This window comes from Bubalus bubalis, chromosome 19, assembly GCF_019923935.1.
Source record: "Bubalus bubalis isolate 160015118507 breed Murrah chromosome 19, NDDB_SH_1, whole genome shotgun sequence".
NCBI lineage: Eukaryota > Metazoa > Chordata > Mammalia > Artiodactyla > Bovidae > Bubalus > Bubalus bubalis.
The window spans coordinates 7,688,351-7,706,944 of NC_059175.1; the positions used below are offsets into that span (position 1 = coordinate 7,688,351).

The 18,594-nt window shown below is 44.1% G+C and overlaps 1 protein-coding gene across 10 annotated transcripts in view; it reads right to left on the reverse strand.

Moving 5' to 3' along the window:
* ARHGEF28 (Rho guanine nucleotide exchange factor 28) overlaps positions 1–18,594 on the reverse strand; it is a 350,788-nt gene that overhangs the window by 218,869 nt on the left and 113,325 nt on the right. The window lies entirely within an intron of this gene.

An 18,594-nucleotide genomic window follows, 5' to 3' on the forward strand; every position in this document is an offset into this window, starting at 1 on the left:
TTGGATTCCTTTTATTTCTTTTTCTGCTCTGATTGCTGTGGCCAAAACTTCCAAAACTATGTTGAATAGTAATGGTGAAAGTGGGCACCCTTGTCTTGTTCCTGACTTTAGAGGAAATGCTTTCAATTTTTCACCATTGAGGATAATGTTTGCTGTGGGTTTGTCATATATAGCTTTTATTATGTTGAGGTATGTTCCTTCTATTCCTGCTTTCTGGAGAGTTTTGATCATAAATGGATGTTGAATTTTGTCAAAGGCTTTCTCTGCATCTATTGAGATAATCATATGGTTTTTATTTTTCAATTTGTTAATGTGGTGTATTACATTGATTGATTTGCGGATATTGAAGAATCCTTGCACAACGGGAAGCTTTAACATGCCTTTCTCAACAGTGACAGAACAAAATTGACAAGGAAATAAACATGTGAATTACACAATTACCAGATTACTTAATCAAAAGGAATAACTGCCATAAGTTAAATGTATATAGCAATATTTATTTTAAAAGGCACCCATTATCCAAACCTCTGCATTATACTCAGTTAAACATAAACACAAACATAAAAAATTCTTGATGATTTTCCCACTTGATGAAATGATTCACCACTATAGAATTAAAATAGCCTTTGTTCCTGTAACACAGCTGACTTGAGTGAAAAACAATTCAGGATGATGGTCAGAAGATGACTCCAGGTTTCTCACAAGGCCAGAAGCAGGCTTTAAAAAGTTGCTCAGCTTACTTCCTTTTAACATCACTAACTTATTCACAGATTCCATAAAAACACAGAACTCCTAGAAATTGAAAACAAATAACTGATACTTCAAGTAGATCATAGTAGGAAATATACCAGGTTGGATATAAGAATACTTAAAGTATAATCGCTACCCTTCCATTATCAACATTTCTTGAGGACTAAATGTCCTGCCCTTGGTTCCAAAATAATCAACTGAAAAAAATTAAGAATGAAACAAAATACTGCTTCATAATTGGATATCAGAGGGGGTTTTAGTCAATAATCAACTAAGCATGAGTTATCACTGAAACAGCCACCTGATGCTAATTCTGCCCAACTCTGCATTGAGGAAAATCTAGAACGTTCCTTAAGAATGATATCATCCAGCTCTTCTCTATACCTATCAGACATACCTGGGCCATGAAATACTTGAAAACATACAGACCAAACTGACAACATGTGCAGAGGAAAATGACAAGGATGCTGCAGGGACACAGAGGCCGTGCTGTCGTACGGCAGAACAATTGAAGGAACTGGGGCTGTTTTGCCAAAGGAGAAAAGACTCATGAGTAAAGGCTCACCGTCACAAATACCAGGATCTGCCATGCAGACAAGAGGCTAGACATGTTCTGCAGGCCCCAGGGGAAAAGCATGAAACAATGGAGGGAAAGACAGGGCATCCAGTTCAGCTCTCCAGTGAGAGCCTTCTAAGGATCGGAGATGTCCAAAGATGACATGAATGACTTCATCTTAAGAGGAATAAGCACTAGCGGAAGGAGGAGGCTTTGATTTTTGTTTTTCCTTTGCTTATTTGTTTATTCTAAGAGAATGAGGCTATTTAGGCTTCAAAGTCTAAAACTGATAATACCTTGAATAATACCTCTACATTACTAGCTTCAATATGAAAAAAATGGGAGGTCTAGATAAGTGGTGATTGGAATTTTCTTATTTAATTTCTCCCATATTCTTTCACTTTGGTTTATTTCTTAGCTCCTTGGATTGATGTTTAGTTTATTTTTCATTCTCTGAATTGGTGGTTTTCAAACTGACATCAGGGGGACCACAGATTTTAAGAGAGGAAGGTTGCAACTTTGCAAACATTCCTTTTAAATTTCATTTTGGAAACTGTGTTTTCAGTTACATTTATATCTAAAAATATTTAATTCACTTAAATGAATTATTTACCAAATTTTGATACACTGGAGAAGCTTTGCACTCCTAAGGCTAAGTCATTGTTCTCATTGAATTAACGAACATAATAAATTCAAAGAAAACATTTATAATAAAGTTTGTATCAAGTTTATACATTCTCCATAATACTTTGTATGGGGAAAAAAAGATTCCTCCTTCAGAAAAAAAGTTTCAACCCCATCTATTTAGGGTCTCTAAGGAAATGGCAACCCACTTCAGTGTTCTTGCCTGGAGAATCCCAGGGACGGGGGAGCCTGGTGAGCTGCCGTCTATGAGGTCGCACAGAGTCGGACACGACTAAAGAGACTTAGCAGCAGCAGCAAGGCCCCTCTGACTCTAGCACACCCTCTGTTATCTAGTCTGTGTTGGAAAATAAAGTCCTATTAGCTCATTTTACATTTCAGAGCTCAAGCTTTATATTCACAACACAATAAACACTGCTGCTGCTAAGTCACTTTAGTTGTGTCCGACTCTGTGTGACCCCATAGACGGCAGCCCACCAGGCTCCCCCGTCCCTGGGATTCTCCAGGCAAGAACATTGGAGTGGGTTGCCATTTCCTTCTCCAGTGCATGAAAGTGAAAAGTGAAAGGGAAGTCACTCAGTCGTGTCTGACTCTTCGCAACCCCATGGACTGCAGCCCACCAGGCTCCTCCATCCATGGGATTTTCCAGGCAAGAGTACTGGAGTGGGGTGCCATCGCCTTCTCCACAATAAACACTATGATTCATCAAATTCAGACTCAGGTTGAACCTATGCAGACAGTAAGCTCACATGGTTATTTCTAACATCTGAAGTCTATAGATTTATGTCAAACCAAGTGGTGTCTGAAAGTCAGCGTAGGTCTGCTGACAGTACTGAACACACGACTCCAAAGACTACCAGGAATACAAGGAAACATAGTCTCTGTAAATTGATCTCTCCTAGACAAAGAACTGAGCCACACCGTCTGCATTCTTATTTCAGGGTAGGCCACGGACCTCCTGCACTCCACAGGAAATCCCTCTCATGAGGGCACACAGGAAAGGAGCCCTGCACCCCTCTTCTCTGGCCAGCTATGCCAAGACCCCTCTCCCCAGTACACACAGGCACACACTCATGCACACACTCATGCACACACACACACAGGCCCTTCTTAAATAAGAACACAGAAGATCCTGCCAAGTAAAAAGATCCCGTGCAAAATAAAAGAATCAGAATCCTCACTAGGAGAAGCATAGATTCTGAAACTTGCAAAATATACAGCTGAAAGAAACTTATCTGCAAGAAACTTACCTGGATCAAAACCCTGCCTTTACCAGTGACGTGAGGAAACTGAAGGCCCACCACGATAAGTGACCTGTTTTGGGTCCCATCACATAGCAGACCCAGGGCTAGAGCCCACGTCTTCACCCTCCTTCCAATCCTCTTCTCACTGCCCCAAGCTACCACTGCCAAGCCCTAAGTCAATCCTACTCCTTCCCCAAAGGACTGGGAAGAATCTTTATGGAAACAAATTAGAATCAGAAGCAAACTCCCCCAAAGTTCCCCAGTCCCCAAACCATCCATATCCTTCCACCCTCTCGTCTCTCCTCTCCTAGACCTCCATCACCTCTGCTCAACCTCAGAGTGCTCTCAGGGCCCATGGCTCTTCTTCTGACCCTTTTCCTTCCCAAATCAGAACCAATGCAGGTAAAAGCCGGCTCAATCACAGAATGGGAAACATGATGCCACAGAAACCACAGAAGCAGGACAATGAGGAAAGAGCATCCAGAAATCAAGATCAGCCTCAGCTCCCAAAGAATGTATGGGAGGCAAGAGAAAGACTGAAAATGAGGGCTCAGTGGGGAGAGAAAGGATAAAACGGCAGCAGCAGAGGGCTGAGGCATGATAACAATGCAAAAGGACAGCTAGAAAAACCAAGCACCGTGGAATGTAACTGAAACGGGAACAGGGCCAGAAGATGGAAAATCAATAAATCAAAATGAGCAGATGAGACACAAATGCCCACCCTCCCAGGAACTGCAATGTAGAAACACTTTTGTAAAAAGAAGGGGGGTAGGGGAGAGGACCTGAATTTCAATGCCTGCAGAGAACATCTCATCTGATCAAAATCAAGAACTAAGGGCAGGGACTTCCCTGAAGGTCCAGTAGTTAAGACTCTGCACTCCCACTGCAGGGGCACAGGTTCAATCCTTGGTTGGGAACTAAGATCCCACATCCCACATGGCACATAGTGCAGACAAAAAAGAGAGAAACTAATAAATAAGAATATTATTTTAAAAAACAACTGAAGGCAAAAGAAACAGTACAGAATGTGCACATCTGTGACACATCATAAAGGCAGGAGGGCGCGTCTTCAAACTCCTCACATCCAGCTACCTGCCACAACCCCACGGTAGTAATTCTCTCTTTCCTGTGTCATGAGCAATAACGCAGAAAGAAGGGGCAGACGCCCCTAGAGAGTCCCTTCTCATTCTCCCTTTAGAATTGACAATGGCTTTGGAATTCAGGAGCCCCCTTTTCTGGCCTTGTCCTTTTTTGCCCCTTAAGATTCCCGTTGATTCTTCAGGTCAACTTCTCAGGCTTCTTAACCAGTGAAAAACAGGACCTAGATCCAGGACTTCCAGATGCTGGCTTCATACGAGGTACCATTCAGTCAAAATTGTCAGCTGGAATCTGCTCCCTGTTCCTAACTTGGCACAAAGTGCAGCAAGACGAGTGCCACATTTGGGGCCAGCACACAGAGAACCAATCCAAAACGGCCGAGCACATGTTAACTTTGTTGTGAATAACACTTTCCATCTCCTTAGTGCTTCACCACTCACAAAGTGTTTGTGCATGCTGTCCCACTTGAACCTCGCGATCTCCAGAGACACAGACACATCAGAGACTGGCCCATGGATCCCCAGGTAGCCAAAACCAGCCCCTATGTCTCACATATCCATGCTTCATTCCAGGTAGGTACTGAGTGTCTACTAAGTGCTGTGGCTAAACCGAACCATCTACCCCATAATTCTAGTCTGGAGACAGACACAATGATCAAAAAATTAAGCCTCTGATATGTGAGTGATTCAGGGCTTCCCTGGTAGCTCAAAGGTTAAAGCGTCTGCCTGCAATGCGGGAGACCTGGGTTCGATCCCTGGGTTAGGAAGATCCCCTGGAGAAGGAAATGGCAACCCACTCCAGTATTCTTGCCTGAAGAATTCCATGGACAGAGGAGCCTGGTGGGCTGCAGTCCATGGGATTGCTAAGAGTCGGACACGATTGAGCGACTTCACTTTCACTTTTCACTTTCATGCATTGGAGAAGGAAATGCAATCCACTCCAGTGTTCTTGCCTGGAGAATCTCAGGAACGGGGGAACCTGGTGGACTGCCGTCTATGGGGTCACGCAGAGTCGGACACGACTGAAGTGACTTAGCAGCAGCAGCATGTGAGTGATTCAGGGCTTCCGTGGTGGCAGTCCACAGGGTCGCAAAGAGTCAGACATGACTGAGCGACTTCACTTTCTTTCTATGTGAGTGATTCAGAAGACCTGATAAAAATAAGGTGGGGGTAAAGAGATGTTTTACATAGGTCAGTAGGACAAACTCTCTAATGAGAAGATGTTCTAATAGAGACCTATTGTAAGAGAGTGCGCCCCATGGATGTGAAAGACCATGTGAGGTTGAGGGACCAGCAAGTGCCCCAGAATGTCTGGAAAACAGCAAGGAAACCCGCTGGTTGAAGCAGCAGAGAAGGCAAATGGGAGGCAAGGTCAGGGGTAAGGAAAGGCCACAGTAAGGACTTGTGTGTTAACTCTGCAGCAGGAAGCCATTGCACTGTTCTGGGTAAAAAGGTGACGAGATCTGAATTTTATGTTAAAAGGATCACTCTGGCAGCTATGTTGGGACTAGACCGTGATGGGACAAGGGTGGAATCAGGGGGGCCCACTGCAGGAACCCAGGCAAGAAGTGATGAGCATTTCTTGCCCTACCATGGAGGCTGGGCCAAGAGGAGGTCCATGCACCAGTCTCCCAGGAGACCACATCTTTATTCAGCTCTGCTTCTCACCGACTGCAGAAAGCCCCACAGCTGGTACCACGAGGAAGACGGGGCCACAGGGTATAAACAGACTTTTCAGCGTGGGGAAGTAGGCAGGTGTTCTAGGCCCTTGTGAAAATGCTTTGAGGAAACCCCGGCCATTCCTTCCATTTCTTATAGGGACATGGAGGGATGATGGATGGATGGAAGGAAGGAAGAGCTTACATTTACCCCTCTGCTGGCATTTCTCAGTAAGCAGTTTACAAATTCAGATGATCAAAGAGTGAAAGTAAAAGTCACTGAGTCATGTCCGACTCTTTGCGACCCCATGGACTAAACAGTCCATGGAATTCTCCAGGCCAGAACGCTGGAGTGGGTTGCTGGTCCCTTCTCTAGGGGATTTTCCCAACCCAGGGATCGAACCCAGGTCTCCCGCATTGCAGTGGGATTCTTAACCACCTGAGCCACAAAGAAAGCCTGATCAAATAGTACTATGGTCAAATGTCTTTTCAATATGAACATGAAACAACTCTGACCATCCTCTAATTCTAACCCAAACCTCTGTGGTATATAAACTCCTGGTTCTTCATAGGATCAACCATAGAAATTCAATAGACAAATATAATCAAATATGCTTTATAAACCTTATTGTGACAGATGCCTATTTTCAGATACTTTCAGTTCAGTCCAGTCCCTCAGTCGTGTCCGACTCTTTGCGACCCCATGAATCGCAGCACGCCAGGCCTCCCTGTCCATCACCAACTCCCGGAGTTCACCCAGATTCACATCCATCGAGTCAGTGATGCCATCCAGCCATCTCATCCTCTGTTGTCCCCTTCTCCTCTTGCCCGCAATCCCTCCCAGCATCAGAGTCTTTTCCAATGAGTCAACTCTTCACATGAGGTGGCCAAAATACTGGAGTTTCAGCTTTAGCATCATTCCTTCCAAAGAAATCCCAGGGCTGATCTCCTTCAGAATGGACTGGTTGGATCTCCTTGCAGTCCAAGGGACTCTCAAGACTCTTCTCCAACACCACAGTTCAAAAGCATCAATTCTCCGGCGCTCAGCCTTCTTCACAGTCCAACTCTCACATCCATACATGACCACAGGAAAAACCATAGCCTTGACTAGACAGACCTTTGTTGGCAAAGTAATGTCTCTGCTTTTCAATATGCTATCTAGGTTGGTCATAACTTTCCTTCCAAGGAGTAAGCGTCTTTAATTTCATGGCTGCAGTCACCATCTGCAGTGATTTTGGAGCCCAGAAAAATGAAGTCTGACACTGTTTCCACTGTTTCCCCATCTATTTCCCATGGATGGATGGGACCGGATGCCATGATCTTCATTTTCTGAATGTTGAGCTTTAAGCCAACTTTTTCACTCTCCTCTTTCACTTTCATCAAGAGGCTTTTTAGTTCCTCTTCACTTTCTGCCATAAGGGTGGTGTCATCTGCATATCTGAGGTTACTGATATTTCTCCCGGCAATCTTGATTCCAGCTTGTGCTTCTTCCAGTCCAGCGTTTCTCATGATATACTCTGCATAGAAGTTAAATAAGCAGGGTGACAATATACAGCCTTGACGTACTCCTTTTCCTATTTGGAACCAGTCTGTTGTTCCATGTCCAGTTCTAACTGTTGCTTCCTGACCTGGTAGTCTGGTGGTCTGGTATTCCCATCTGTTTCAGAATTTTCCACCGTTTATTGTGATCCACACAGTCAAAGGCTTTGGCATAGTCAATAAAGCAGAAATAGATGTTTTTTGGGAACTCTCTTGCTTTTTCTATGATCCAGCGGATGTTGGCAATTTGATCTCTGGTTCCTCTGCCTTTTCTAAAACCAGCTTGAACATCTGGAAGTTCACGGTTCACGTATTGCTGAAGCCTGGCTTGGAGAATTTTGAGCATTACTTTACTAGCATGTGAGATGAGTGCAATTGTGCGGTAGTTTGAGCATTCTTTGGCATTGCCTTTCTTTGGGATTGGAATGAAAACTGACCTTTTCCAGTCCTGTGGCCACTGCTGAGTTTTCCAGATTTGCTGGCAGATTGAGTGCAGCACTTTCACAGCATCATCTTTCAGGATTTAAAATAGCTTAACTGGAATTCCATCACCTCCACTAGCTTTGTTCGTCGTGATGCTTTCTAAGGCCCACTTGACTTCATATTCCAGGATGTCTGGCTCTAGGTCAGTGATTACACCATCGTGATTATCTGGGTCGTGAAGATCTTTTTTCCCCAGTTCTTCTGTGTATTCTTGCCACCTCTTCTTAATATCTTCTGCTTCTGTTAGGTCCATACCATTTCTGTCCTTTATCGAGCCCAGCTTTGCATGAAATGTTCCTTTGGTATCTCTAATTTTCTTGAAGAGATCTCTAGTCTTTCCCATTCTGTTGTTTTCCTCTATTTCTTTGCATTGATCCCTGAGGAAGGCTTTCTTATCTCTTCTTGCTATTCTTTGGAACTCTGCATTCAGATGCTTCTATCTTTCCTTTGCTCCTTTGCTTTTCGCTTCTCTTCTTTTCACAGCTATTTGTAAGGCCTCCCCAGACAGCCATTTTGCTTTTTTGCATTTCTTTTCCATAGGGATGGTCTTGATCCCTGTCTCCTGTACAATGTCACGAACCTCATTCCATAGTTCATCAGGCGCTCTATCTATCAGATCTAGGCCCTTAAATCTATTTCTCACTTCCACTGTATAGTCACAAGGGATTTGACCATTCAGGTCATATCTGAATGGTCTAGTGGTTTTCCCTACTTTCTTCAATTTAAGTCTGAATTTGGCAATAAGGAGTTCATGGTCTGAGCCACAGTCAGCTGCCTGTCTTGTTTTTGCTGACTGTATAGAGCTTCTCCATCTTTGGCTGCAAAGAATACTTTGCAGATACTTTACCACTGTCAAACACCCCACCATAAAGATGTTACTGAAGTCATCTCAGGAAAAAGAGATTTCATTATAAATCACAGTGAATATGAAATTTCTCACTTCTGGACATGAAAATTCAATGTGAAAATAAGAGTATTTATCAGTTTATTCACTGAGGTTCATAAGAAACTGTAAGGATAAAAATGGCCATCATAGGATCTTTCGTGTCTTAATTTATAGTAGCATGCATTTGAATGCACCAGGCACCATGTTATGCAAATTATTTCATGATGTCCTTACAACCATCCTTTGAGGCAGAAGCCATCAGTCCCATTTCAGATGAGTAAACTGAGGCTTTCCAAGGTAAAGTACTTTGACCACAGGGATCTGGAGGTTCAGGGACAGTACCAGGAGTCAAACCCATCTCTGCTACATCGACTCTGCTTCCCTCCTAACTCCCGGCACATCCCGCCTCCATGCTCAGCACTGCATCACCTGGAAGCAGCCCCTGGCCCACCGCACTGACAGTCTCCCCAGACACAGCTCTGTGGGGCCTCACGTTACATGGGAATGCACTTTGAGTGTCTACTTAGAGGAAAAGACTCTTGTCCAAAGAACGTGAATATTGTGACCACTTTGAATCATTTTATTCTCTCTTCTCCTTTCATTCAACAAATAGCTGATGTGTGCCAGGCACAGATGGTAGGAAGAAGACAAAACTCATCCTGACCTTCACCAAGCTCACAGCCTGCTAGGGAGAGAAAAGCTCAAACACACACATGTTAGTGCAGGGCCCCCACATAGAATGGGGGCAGGAGGAAACAGTTCCACCTGCAACACCGGGAAAGACCTCCCAGAGGATGAAAGGGACTTTGTCAAAGGAAGGGAATTCTGAGTATAAAGATGGGGTGTGGAACAGTTCTTGGGGAATGATGGTTTGCTGTGGCCAGGTGGTAACAGCGGAGGTGGGGAAGAGGGCCCGAGGGGAAGCTGGATATGGAGGCAGAGGCCAGCTCATGGACAACCTGGGGCACAGGGACTCACTGGAGGGATTCTGAGCAGGGGAGGGATGCAATTGGAGCTGCCACTTGACCTAGAAGACAGTCACACCAGAAAGGACACTGTGGAGGCTGGCCTTTCTTGGAGTGCAGCCTCTTTCACAGTACCCCACTGCTCCATCATTTCTACAGAGTACATAAGATAACCCTGATGCTGCTGCTGCTGCTGCTAAGTCGCTTCAGTCGTGTCTGACTCTGTGCGACCCCAGAGACGGCAGCCCACCAGACTTCCTTGCCCCTGGGATTCTCCAGGCAAGAACACTGGAGTGGGTTGCCATTTCCTTCCCCAATGCATGAAAGTGAAAAGTGAAAGTGAAGTCATTCAGTCATGCCTGACTCTTAGCGACCCCAGGGACTGCAGCCTACCAGGCTCCTCTGTCCGTGGATTTTCCAGGCAAGAGTACTGGAGTGGGGTGCCATTGGAAGCTAGAAAAACATGGGCTTGGAGCAACAGGACTGACCATGTGACGAGACGCGCTGGTCTGGATCTCTGTGCACATCCTGCTGCTGTAGACCAGCGGTCCCAACACCAGGGACTGGCTCTGTGGAGACAACTTTCCATGGACAAGGGGGAGTGGGGATGGTCTGGGGACGATTCAAGAGCATCATATTTACTGTGCACTTTACGTCTATTATTGTTAAACCAGCTCCACCTCAGATCATCAGGCATTAGATCCCGGAGGCTGGGGACCCCTGCTCTAGAGTAAAGAAGGCAAAGGTCGACTGTGAGGCCTCTAGGGTTAGAGCAGACCTGGGTTTCGATCTCAGCTGCCTCCGCTACTTAAACCGTGAAATGGGGATACATACAGAACTGACCTACCACGTGTGACAGTCAGGACTAAGTGAAGTCACATATGTTGATACATGTCCGCCAGCTAACACTTAAGTGCTTAACAAATAAATTGTTTATACTGTGCTTAGTTGCTCAGTCATGTCTGACTCTTTGCGACCCCATGGACTATAGCCCACCAGGCTCCTCTGTCCATGGGATTCTCTAGGCGAGAATACTGGAGTGGGTTGCCATGCCCTCCTCCAGGGGATCTTCCTGACCCAGGGATCGAACTTGTATCTCTTACATCTCCTGCATTGGCAAGTGGGTTCTTTACCACTGTGCCACCTGGGAAGCCCAATAAATAAACTGGCTGTTAATATAATAGTACCAAAAACATTATCTGTTAGTATTCTTTGTTATTGAAGAAACATTTCTTGAACACCTACTGTGTGCCAAGCACTTTCCCCCATCTAGGTACAGTGTCCTCATTTTTTTTTTTTAATTAGAGGTATTTTAATCCAGAAGATAATTTGCTGCAACAGTTTGGCCAAGTTGCATCAGTGATCGATTCTTCCGGACCTGGTTGTTACTTCCGTCTGTCTGTGCTCAGCTTCCCCTGTGGCTCAGTGGTAAAGAATCCTGCAGTGCAGGACTGTCTGTTTACAGATAAACAGAGCACTCACTTTCAAGGTCTGTAACCAAATACCTGGCAAACTCTGGGTCCCATGGGACCTAGATTTACCTTTGTCACTGACTATCCTTTTTTGTCCAAGTCTAGGCAATATCTTAATGCATAGATACTGCCCAGACCTGAAAAGCAGAAGAGTCATTTCTTACTGTTTGTTGTTTCCATTTTGATCTTTCATATACCACTTTCTTCCTAATCCAAAGTAAGATAGTTTCATACTTCATTCACCAAGTATTAAGCCCTTATTTGAACACATTCCACCCTGTTCTAGAAACAAGGGAGGCAGCAGTGAAGTGAGCAATTCCCTGATCTCATGGTTTAGAGTTTTCTGCGGGGAAGACACAATCAATAAGAAAATATCATCAGATAATGCTGAGTGCCACTCAGGAAATTTAAAACAGAATGATAGCAAGGACCTAGAGAGTTATTTTAGACCAGACAGTCAAGGAGACCTTTAAGAGGCAGGGCATGGAAGCTGAGACTTGAATCGCAAGATTTACAGGGCGTTTTTAATGAAAGAGGAGAAAGCAATGAGAATGGAGGAAAAGGGAAAGAAACAAAAAAGGTCAATGAAAAAAGCCAATCTGCTGGAAACAATCAATGAGGGCTCTGTCTCCAGGCTCAAACACAGGTCTGAAAAGACAGGGAGCTGCTCCAGTGCCTTACTCTAGTGACAGGTAAGTCGAAAGTAAAGCTGGCCCCTGGAAGCTAGCTGGTGTAACACAATGAAAGTGCATTTCCTGCTCACATAACAGCCTCACGCAGAGACTGCTGCTTGGGTGGCTCTCCTCCAGGCAGCTTTCCAGGGACCCAGGCTCCTGCCACCTTGCGGCTCTGCCACCTGCAACACTTGGCTACCAAGTGACCCTGCTCCATCCCAGCCGGAAGGAGAAAAGAATATGGGCCACCACAGCTGTCCAGGCCTGAGCCTGGCGCCCATCTCCTGCCCCGTTGCACTGGCAAGGCCTCAGCTACTAAGTGCAACTAGAAAATATCGTATAGTTGTGTGTCCAAGGGAAGGCTTGGTTATTGGCTTAATCTCTGCCACAGGCTCTGGCATGATGAGTTATTCCCAGAGCATATCTAAGAGCTAGGAGTGTCACTAAATCCCAAGCTCAATTTAATGAAAATTGAATAATACTACCCTTCAAAAAAAAATCTGAGAGGGGCAAGAGTTAGGGATTAGGACTTCCCTAGGGTCCAACAGTTAAGAATCCACCTTGCAATGCAAAGGATGCGAGGTCGATCCCTGGTTGGAGAACTAAGATCCCACATGACTTGGAGTAAAAGTCCATGAGCCACAACTACTGAGCCCATGTGCCCAAACTACAGACGCCCAGGCATTCTGGGGCTCACAGGCCACTCCTGAGCCCACAGACCACAACAACAGAGTCTGAGTGGCTACTTTCAAAAGCATATTCTGCATGCCCAGACTGTCAGCCTGAGTGTCTTTCTCTCTCTTTCTTTCTCTCTCTCTCTCTCTCTCTCTCACACACACACACACACATATTTTCTGTCAACAATTTTACCCCAAACACAGTGCCAAAAGTTATACTTCTGCTAGCGTTCCTTAATTCAGGGAAGGAAAAAAAAAACCTGGGAGAGAACAGCTTCATCAGTAAAGAACTGTTTACATAATAAAGGAAAACTGCCCTGTTTCAAATGTTGTTCCAAGTGATAAAAAGAGATTTCTGACACCGAACAGTAAATCATGCCACTTGGTATTATCCCAAAAGTAGAGCAAGCTCAACTAATGGCTGCTGAAAGCTTCCCAGAGGCACACAGCTTTATAATTTACCTGTCAGAGAGGTCCAGCACTAACTCTCTCCCTTCAAAAACAGCAGCTCAAAGAGGAGTCGGCTGGCCACGTGGTGACTGGGGGCTGCCCTGACGCGTGGCCACACAGAAGCCTGCTGGCCGCTCTGCTGATGTGCCCGTGTCCTCGCCGCTTCCGCAATATTCCAGGAGATCCTTTCTCCGAAAAATTCTTCAACAGCCAAGCAAAAGCAACCCCCCAAGATGTATGATGGTTTGTGTTTTTAAAGACACCTGTCTAACTGAAGAAATCCTTCAATTATAACAAGCCCTGAAGTTATCGCATTCCTAACAGGATAGACAGACTGTATTTTTGGTTTTCTTTAAAGTTGGTAACTCTTAACCCCCATGCCCCTGACACCCCTCCCCCACCCCACCTCCACTGGTAAACACTTAAGTTTGTTCTCTTTATACATGGACAGACTCTGTTTTTAAATGGTTATACCCTCCTTCCAAATTACACATCTCCAAAACTTTCTGACCATATAAGGAAGGCACACGTAACTCTCCCTCAGTAAACATGTTCTCAGCAGCCACAGACATTAAAGCATTCCCACTGAAACTCAATTTGCTAAATTTTGAGCCTATGGAGCACACAGTTGCTAAAAATGGATTATTCTCATCACAGAGAACATCAAGAGCTTTCTACATTTCTGGATAAGAGATTAGAGATGTTTTGTTTTAAAGCGTCAAGGCAAAGAAGAGGGGGAAATTGAGAGGTTTCAACCCATTATTACAATAAGAACAGCCCAGTCCAATCACAGACTGCTTCAAAGACATCTAAGATGTTGGTCTTCAACTGTTTGATTAAAGACTCAGTACCACCAATACAGTATATTAATGCATATATATGGAATTTAGAAAGATGGTAATAATGACCCTATATGCAAGACAGCAAAAGAGACACAGATGTAAAGAACAGACTTTGGGACTCTGTGGGAGAGGGTGAGGGTGGGATGATTTGGAAGAACAGCACTGAAACATGTATATTATCATATGTGAAACAGATCGCCAGTCCAGGTTCAATGCATGAGACAGGGTGCTCAGGGCTGGTGCACTGGGATGACCCAGAGGGAGGGGATGGGGAGGGAGGTGGGAGGGGGGTTCAGGATGGCAAACACATGTACACTCATGGCCGATTCATGTCAATGTATGTCAAAAACCACCACAATACTGTAAAGTAATTAGCCTCCAATTAAAATAAAATTTAAAAAAAGACAATACAGACTAAAAGACCAAGAGATTCTAAACAGGTGATTAATCTTTAGGGTAACCTCAAGAATCAATTTCTCTTTATAATATCTAAAGTTTTAAAACACTTTAGGTAAACACTGAAAACATCCATCTTTTAAGATATTCCTCTTCATAACAGATATTTTAACCTGTACTAATTGGGGTAGCATCCATCATAAAGTCAGTACTGTAATAAATGTATATAAATATGTGAATATTTATATGTATAATTTATATATATATTCATAAATATATGTTTATATAGTTATTATATAATTTATATGTATTAAACATATAATGTATAATTTATATACATACAATTATATGTATGTATATATAAATGTGTGAATATAAATCCATTAGAATGTGTGTTCTGAGAAAAAATATTTTCATTTCCTTCATTATGCCTAAAAGGTACTTATGGATGGCAGATAACACTGGAATCCAGCACGGTGAGCAGGATGTACCCTGTACACCACTGTTAGGAAACACATTTAATCCTTACAATAACATTGCAAGGTAGGTTTTGGAAGTCCCCATCTTATAAATGAAGGAAGCGAGAGGACAAGTTACAAGGTCACAGCTGGGATCTGAGTTCACGTCTACCGACTGCTTGCTACCATTTCAAGATCAAAACAACTGTTATTACGTGGATGGTTCACAGGTATTCACATACCCTTAAAAAGACAGGCCCCCCAACTTATGAAGTTCCTCTTTGAAACTACAAAAAAAAAAAAAAGAATCAGTCCACACGATTTGGGTGAGACTGGCTGCATACTGCCACGTGGCTCACCTTATTGAGGAAAGGAAAGCGCCTGGCTCCGTGTCAGAGAGCAGCCTCTCATTGACATGCGACCAGCACCAGGCAGACGAGAAACGCAACACATGCTGGCCGTGTACAGAAATAAGCCATGAGGCTATACGAAGGGTACTACTCAAAGGATGATAATCGAAATGGCTTTTAGGAACAGAAAACCTGGAGAATGAAAATTTTCCAACAGTCACTCAGACAAGAAGATCCAGCCAGCTACTCTGAATGTTTAGATCTCTTTGATAGCAGATAGCGAGCGTGAATATGGAAGCTCCTTAAAGCAGCATCTGTGGACGGTCCTCCTTTACCCCCGGGGATCAGCACTGTGCACGCTCATCCTCATCATTAGCGCATAATGTACCACCACCCCCAACTCATCTGCCAAGCCTGGTTCTAACTTCTTTCAACACATCAACTCATGTGACCCCACAACAAGCCTTCGAGGTAGGGGTTCTAGCAGGATCCCAATTTGACAAATGAGGAGACTGAGCAGGAGTCCTTAGATAACTTACCCGAGGCCACACAGCTAGTGAGGAGGCTGAGCCAGGCAGTCTCTTAACCTCATGGCCAAGTCCTCAAACAGACGCTGTTCTGCAGGCTGGCAACCCCTACCTGCTCCTCCCCTGAGGCCAAGACACGCCTCTAGAGGCACATAATTGCGGGTCAATCCCACCAGGTTGCAGTGATGCTTATGAAGCCCTATCTGATGTTCAGGGCTTTCTGCTATTTCCTAATTTTCTGCTCATCTTTTCTTCTCTGACTATACCTTGAACTGCTATAAAACTCATGTTTTAACACAAAGCACTATACTCTTCTTTGGTTTCTGGGAGCAAATTGACACACCTCTGGGCAACCATCCTGTAACAAACTGTTCCTTTAAAACACAAGTAAAATGGTAGGAAGAATAGCCATAGAAAACAAAATTTGCAGAACACACTTAACCCAGAGTCATTTGGCAGCTCCCTCCCTGACTGGTATCAGGACTTCCCAGTGGGAACCTTCCCCCTAGGATACAACTCTCAGGGCCCTGCATTCAGTGTAGGGATGTCACTAGACTCTGTGGCTAGGAATACTCCTTAGCATGGGCTTCCCTAGTCACTCAGTCAGTAAAGAGATTGCCTGAATGCAGGAGACCCAGGTTCAACCCCAGGGTCAGAAGATCCCCTGGAGGACAGCACAGCAAACCTCTCTAGTATTCTCGCCTGGGAAATCCCATGGGTAGAGGAGCCTCATGGGCTACAGTCCATGGGATCACAGAGTCAGAGATCACGGAGTCAGACATGATTGAGCGACTAACACCGTCACTTTTTCCACTGAAGTAGCTCAGCTGGTAAAGATCTGCCTGCAGTGTGGGAGACCTGGGTTCGATCCCTGGGTTGGGAAGATTCCCTGGGGAAAGGAATAGCTACGCACTCCAGTATTCTGTCCTGGAGAAATCCGTGGACTGTATAGTCCACGGGGAGGCAAACAGTTGGGCACGACTGAGCGACTTTCACTTTCCCTTTTAAGGAGGGGAAATACTAACCTGTCCACTTGTCTTAACTCTACATGATAAGTAAAAAGAAGGCTTTGTAGTATATTGTGCACTGTACTTTTTTCAATTTTTCATAATTTAAAACTATTTATAGCTCTTAGTAATGGATTTATATATCACATCTGACTTGAAAGAAAAATTGAACTTTCAGACTTGCAAAGTAAGGAGCTGATCCAAGATCTGTAGAGACACCACAAAGAGAAGCCACCAATTGTGAGCCATGATTCAACAGCAACTGGCCCAACCGTTTCTTTCCTACATTGAGACAAAACAAGGAAATAACTGTTTTAAGAACAAGAAGACTTTCCCAAAACCAAGCCAGGCTCTATCCTGTTCTACATGTTTACTAATGAATTCAATGAAGGCACACATGTCCTTATCAAATTTACAAATGGCAGGAGCAAAGCTGGGACGGTCAGTTATTACAAGTGAAGATTCAGAAGGAGTAGGGCCAACACTAACAAGAGGAGCTTACCGACTATCAATGAACGTATTATACTTAGAGAAAACTCAGCAGCACAGTGGAGGAGGACCAGAGAAACACCATGGTGTATACAGGATCTAGAAATTACAGATGGCAGCACTCTCGGGAGGGTGAACAGTGTGACACGCTGCCCGAGAAAGCTAAGACGACGCAAGGCTGCAGGACACTGTCCCCAACAAGGAAGGTAATAGTACCACTGTCCTCTGCACGAGCAGCCGCCCGAGCTTTCTGTTTAATGAGAGACCCCACGTTCTAACTCAATGGTGAGCGCAGCCAAAGTGATGACAGGTCTCAAACTCACATCATGTCGGGAACAGCTGCTGAAGTCAGGGGTACACTCTGGCAAAGAGAACACCGAGTGGGGAGGCAAGAAAGCCATTCTTAAACTTCTGAAAGTGTGTAAGGACAGAGTTCGGGGGAGGGGGGCGTTCCTGCTAGTCCAATGGGTAAGACTCCAAGCTCCCAATGCAGGGGGCTCGGGTTTTATCCCTGGTTGGGGAAGGAGATCCTACATGCAGTAACTAAGACCTGGCCCAGACAAATAAACAAATAAAAACACACTGCATACTGAGCCATGAAAAAAAAAAATCTAAAATAAGGAAGAACAAAGTTCATATACACGTATACAATGGCTCAGGGGCAAAACTAAAACCAATGAAGAGAACGACCGGAGATAGATTTTAAACCATAGTTTAAAATAATTTGCAATAATTTAAAACTGTCCAAATGTAGACTCTCTTCCATGTGGGGTAAAGAAGTTTCTCTCCACCATCAGAAGTGTTTAAAGAGGATAATGGGTCATCTATTCCTCTTGGCACAAAGAATTCCTACACCTAAGATTCCATAGTGAAAATGGTTCAAACTTGCACTGGGCTTTTTCCCTTTTCTGATATTCAGAGAATCGCAAAAGCACAGAGTAGAAGTGGTCACGAAAGATTCCATCCACTCCCTCCTAATTCTAAGGAGAGAGACAAGTCAAACTGCAGCACAAAGAGAACTTAATTGTTTTCCCTTTATGTGTCACCAAGAAGAGATTTCCCTATATTCTTAGTATTCCCATAGTTCTAGCTTTTTAGGAAACTCTTCATGGCGTCTAACTTGAATCTCTTCTGCTCCAATTACACTAGTTCAAATGGATAGTAAACTGGTCTCTGTAAAGATCATGGCAGGAAAACATTTGACATAAGAACATATAAATTAATTAAAAAAAAAAAACTTTGCAAAGGAAAAATATTAACCAATGGATTTTAAAATGTTCCTAATCTCTAAATGCCAAATGCCATTCAGAACATTTCTAGAAACCATTACAAGACCAGTTGACATACTTTCATTTCTAAGTGCAAACACTGACCTCCTTGTGTAAGAGCTCTGCTATTCTTTTCAGACCCAGCTCTCTATCTCTAAGCAGAG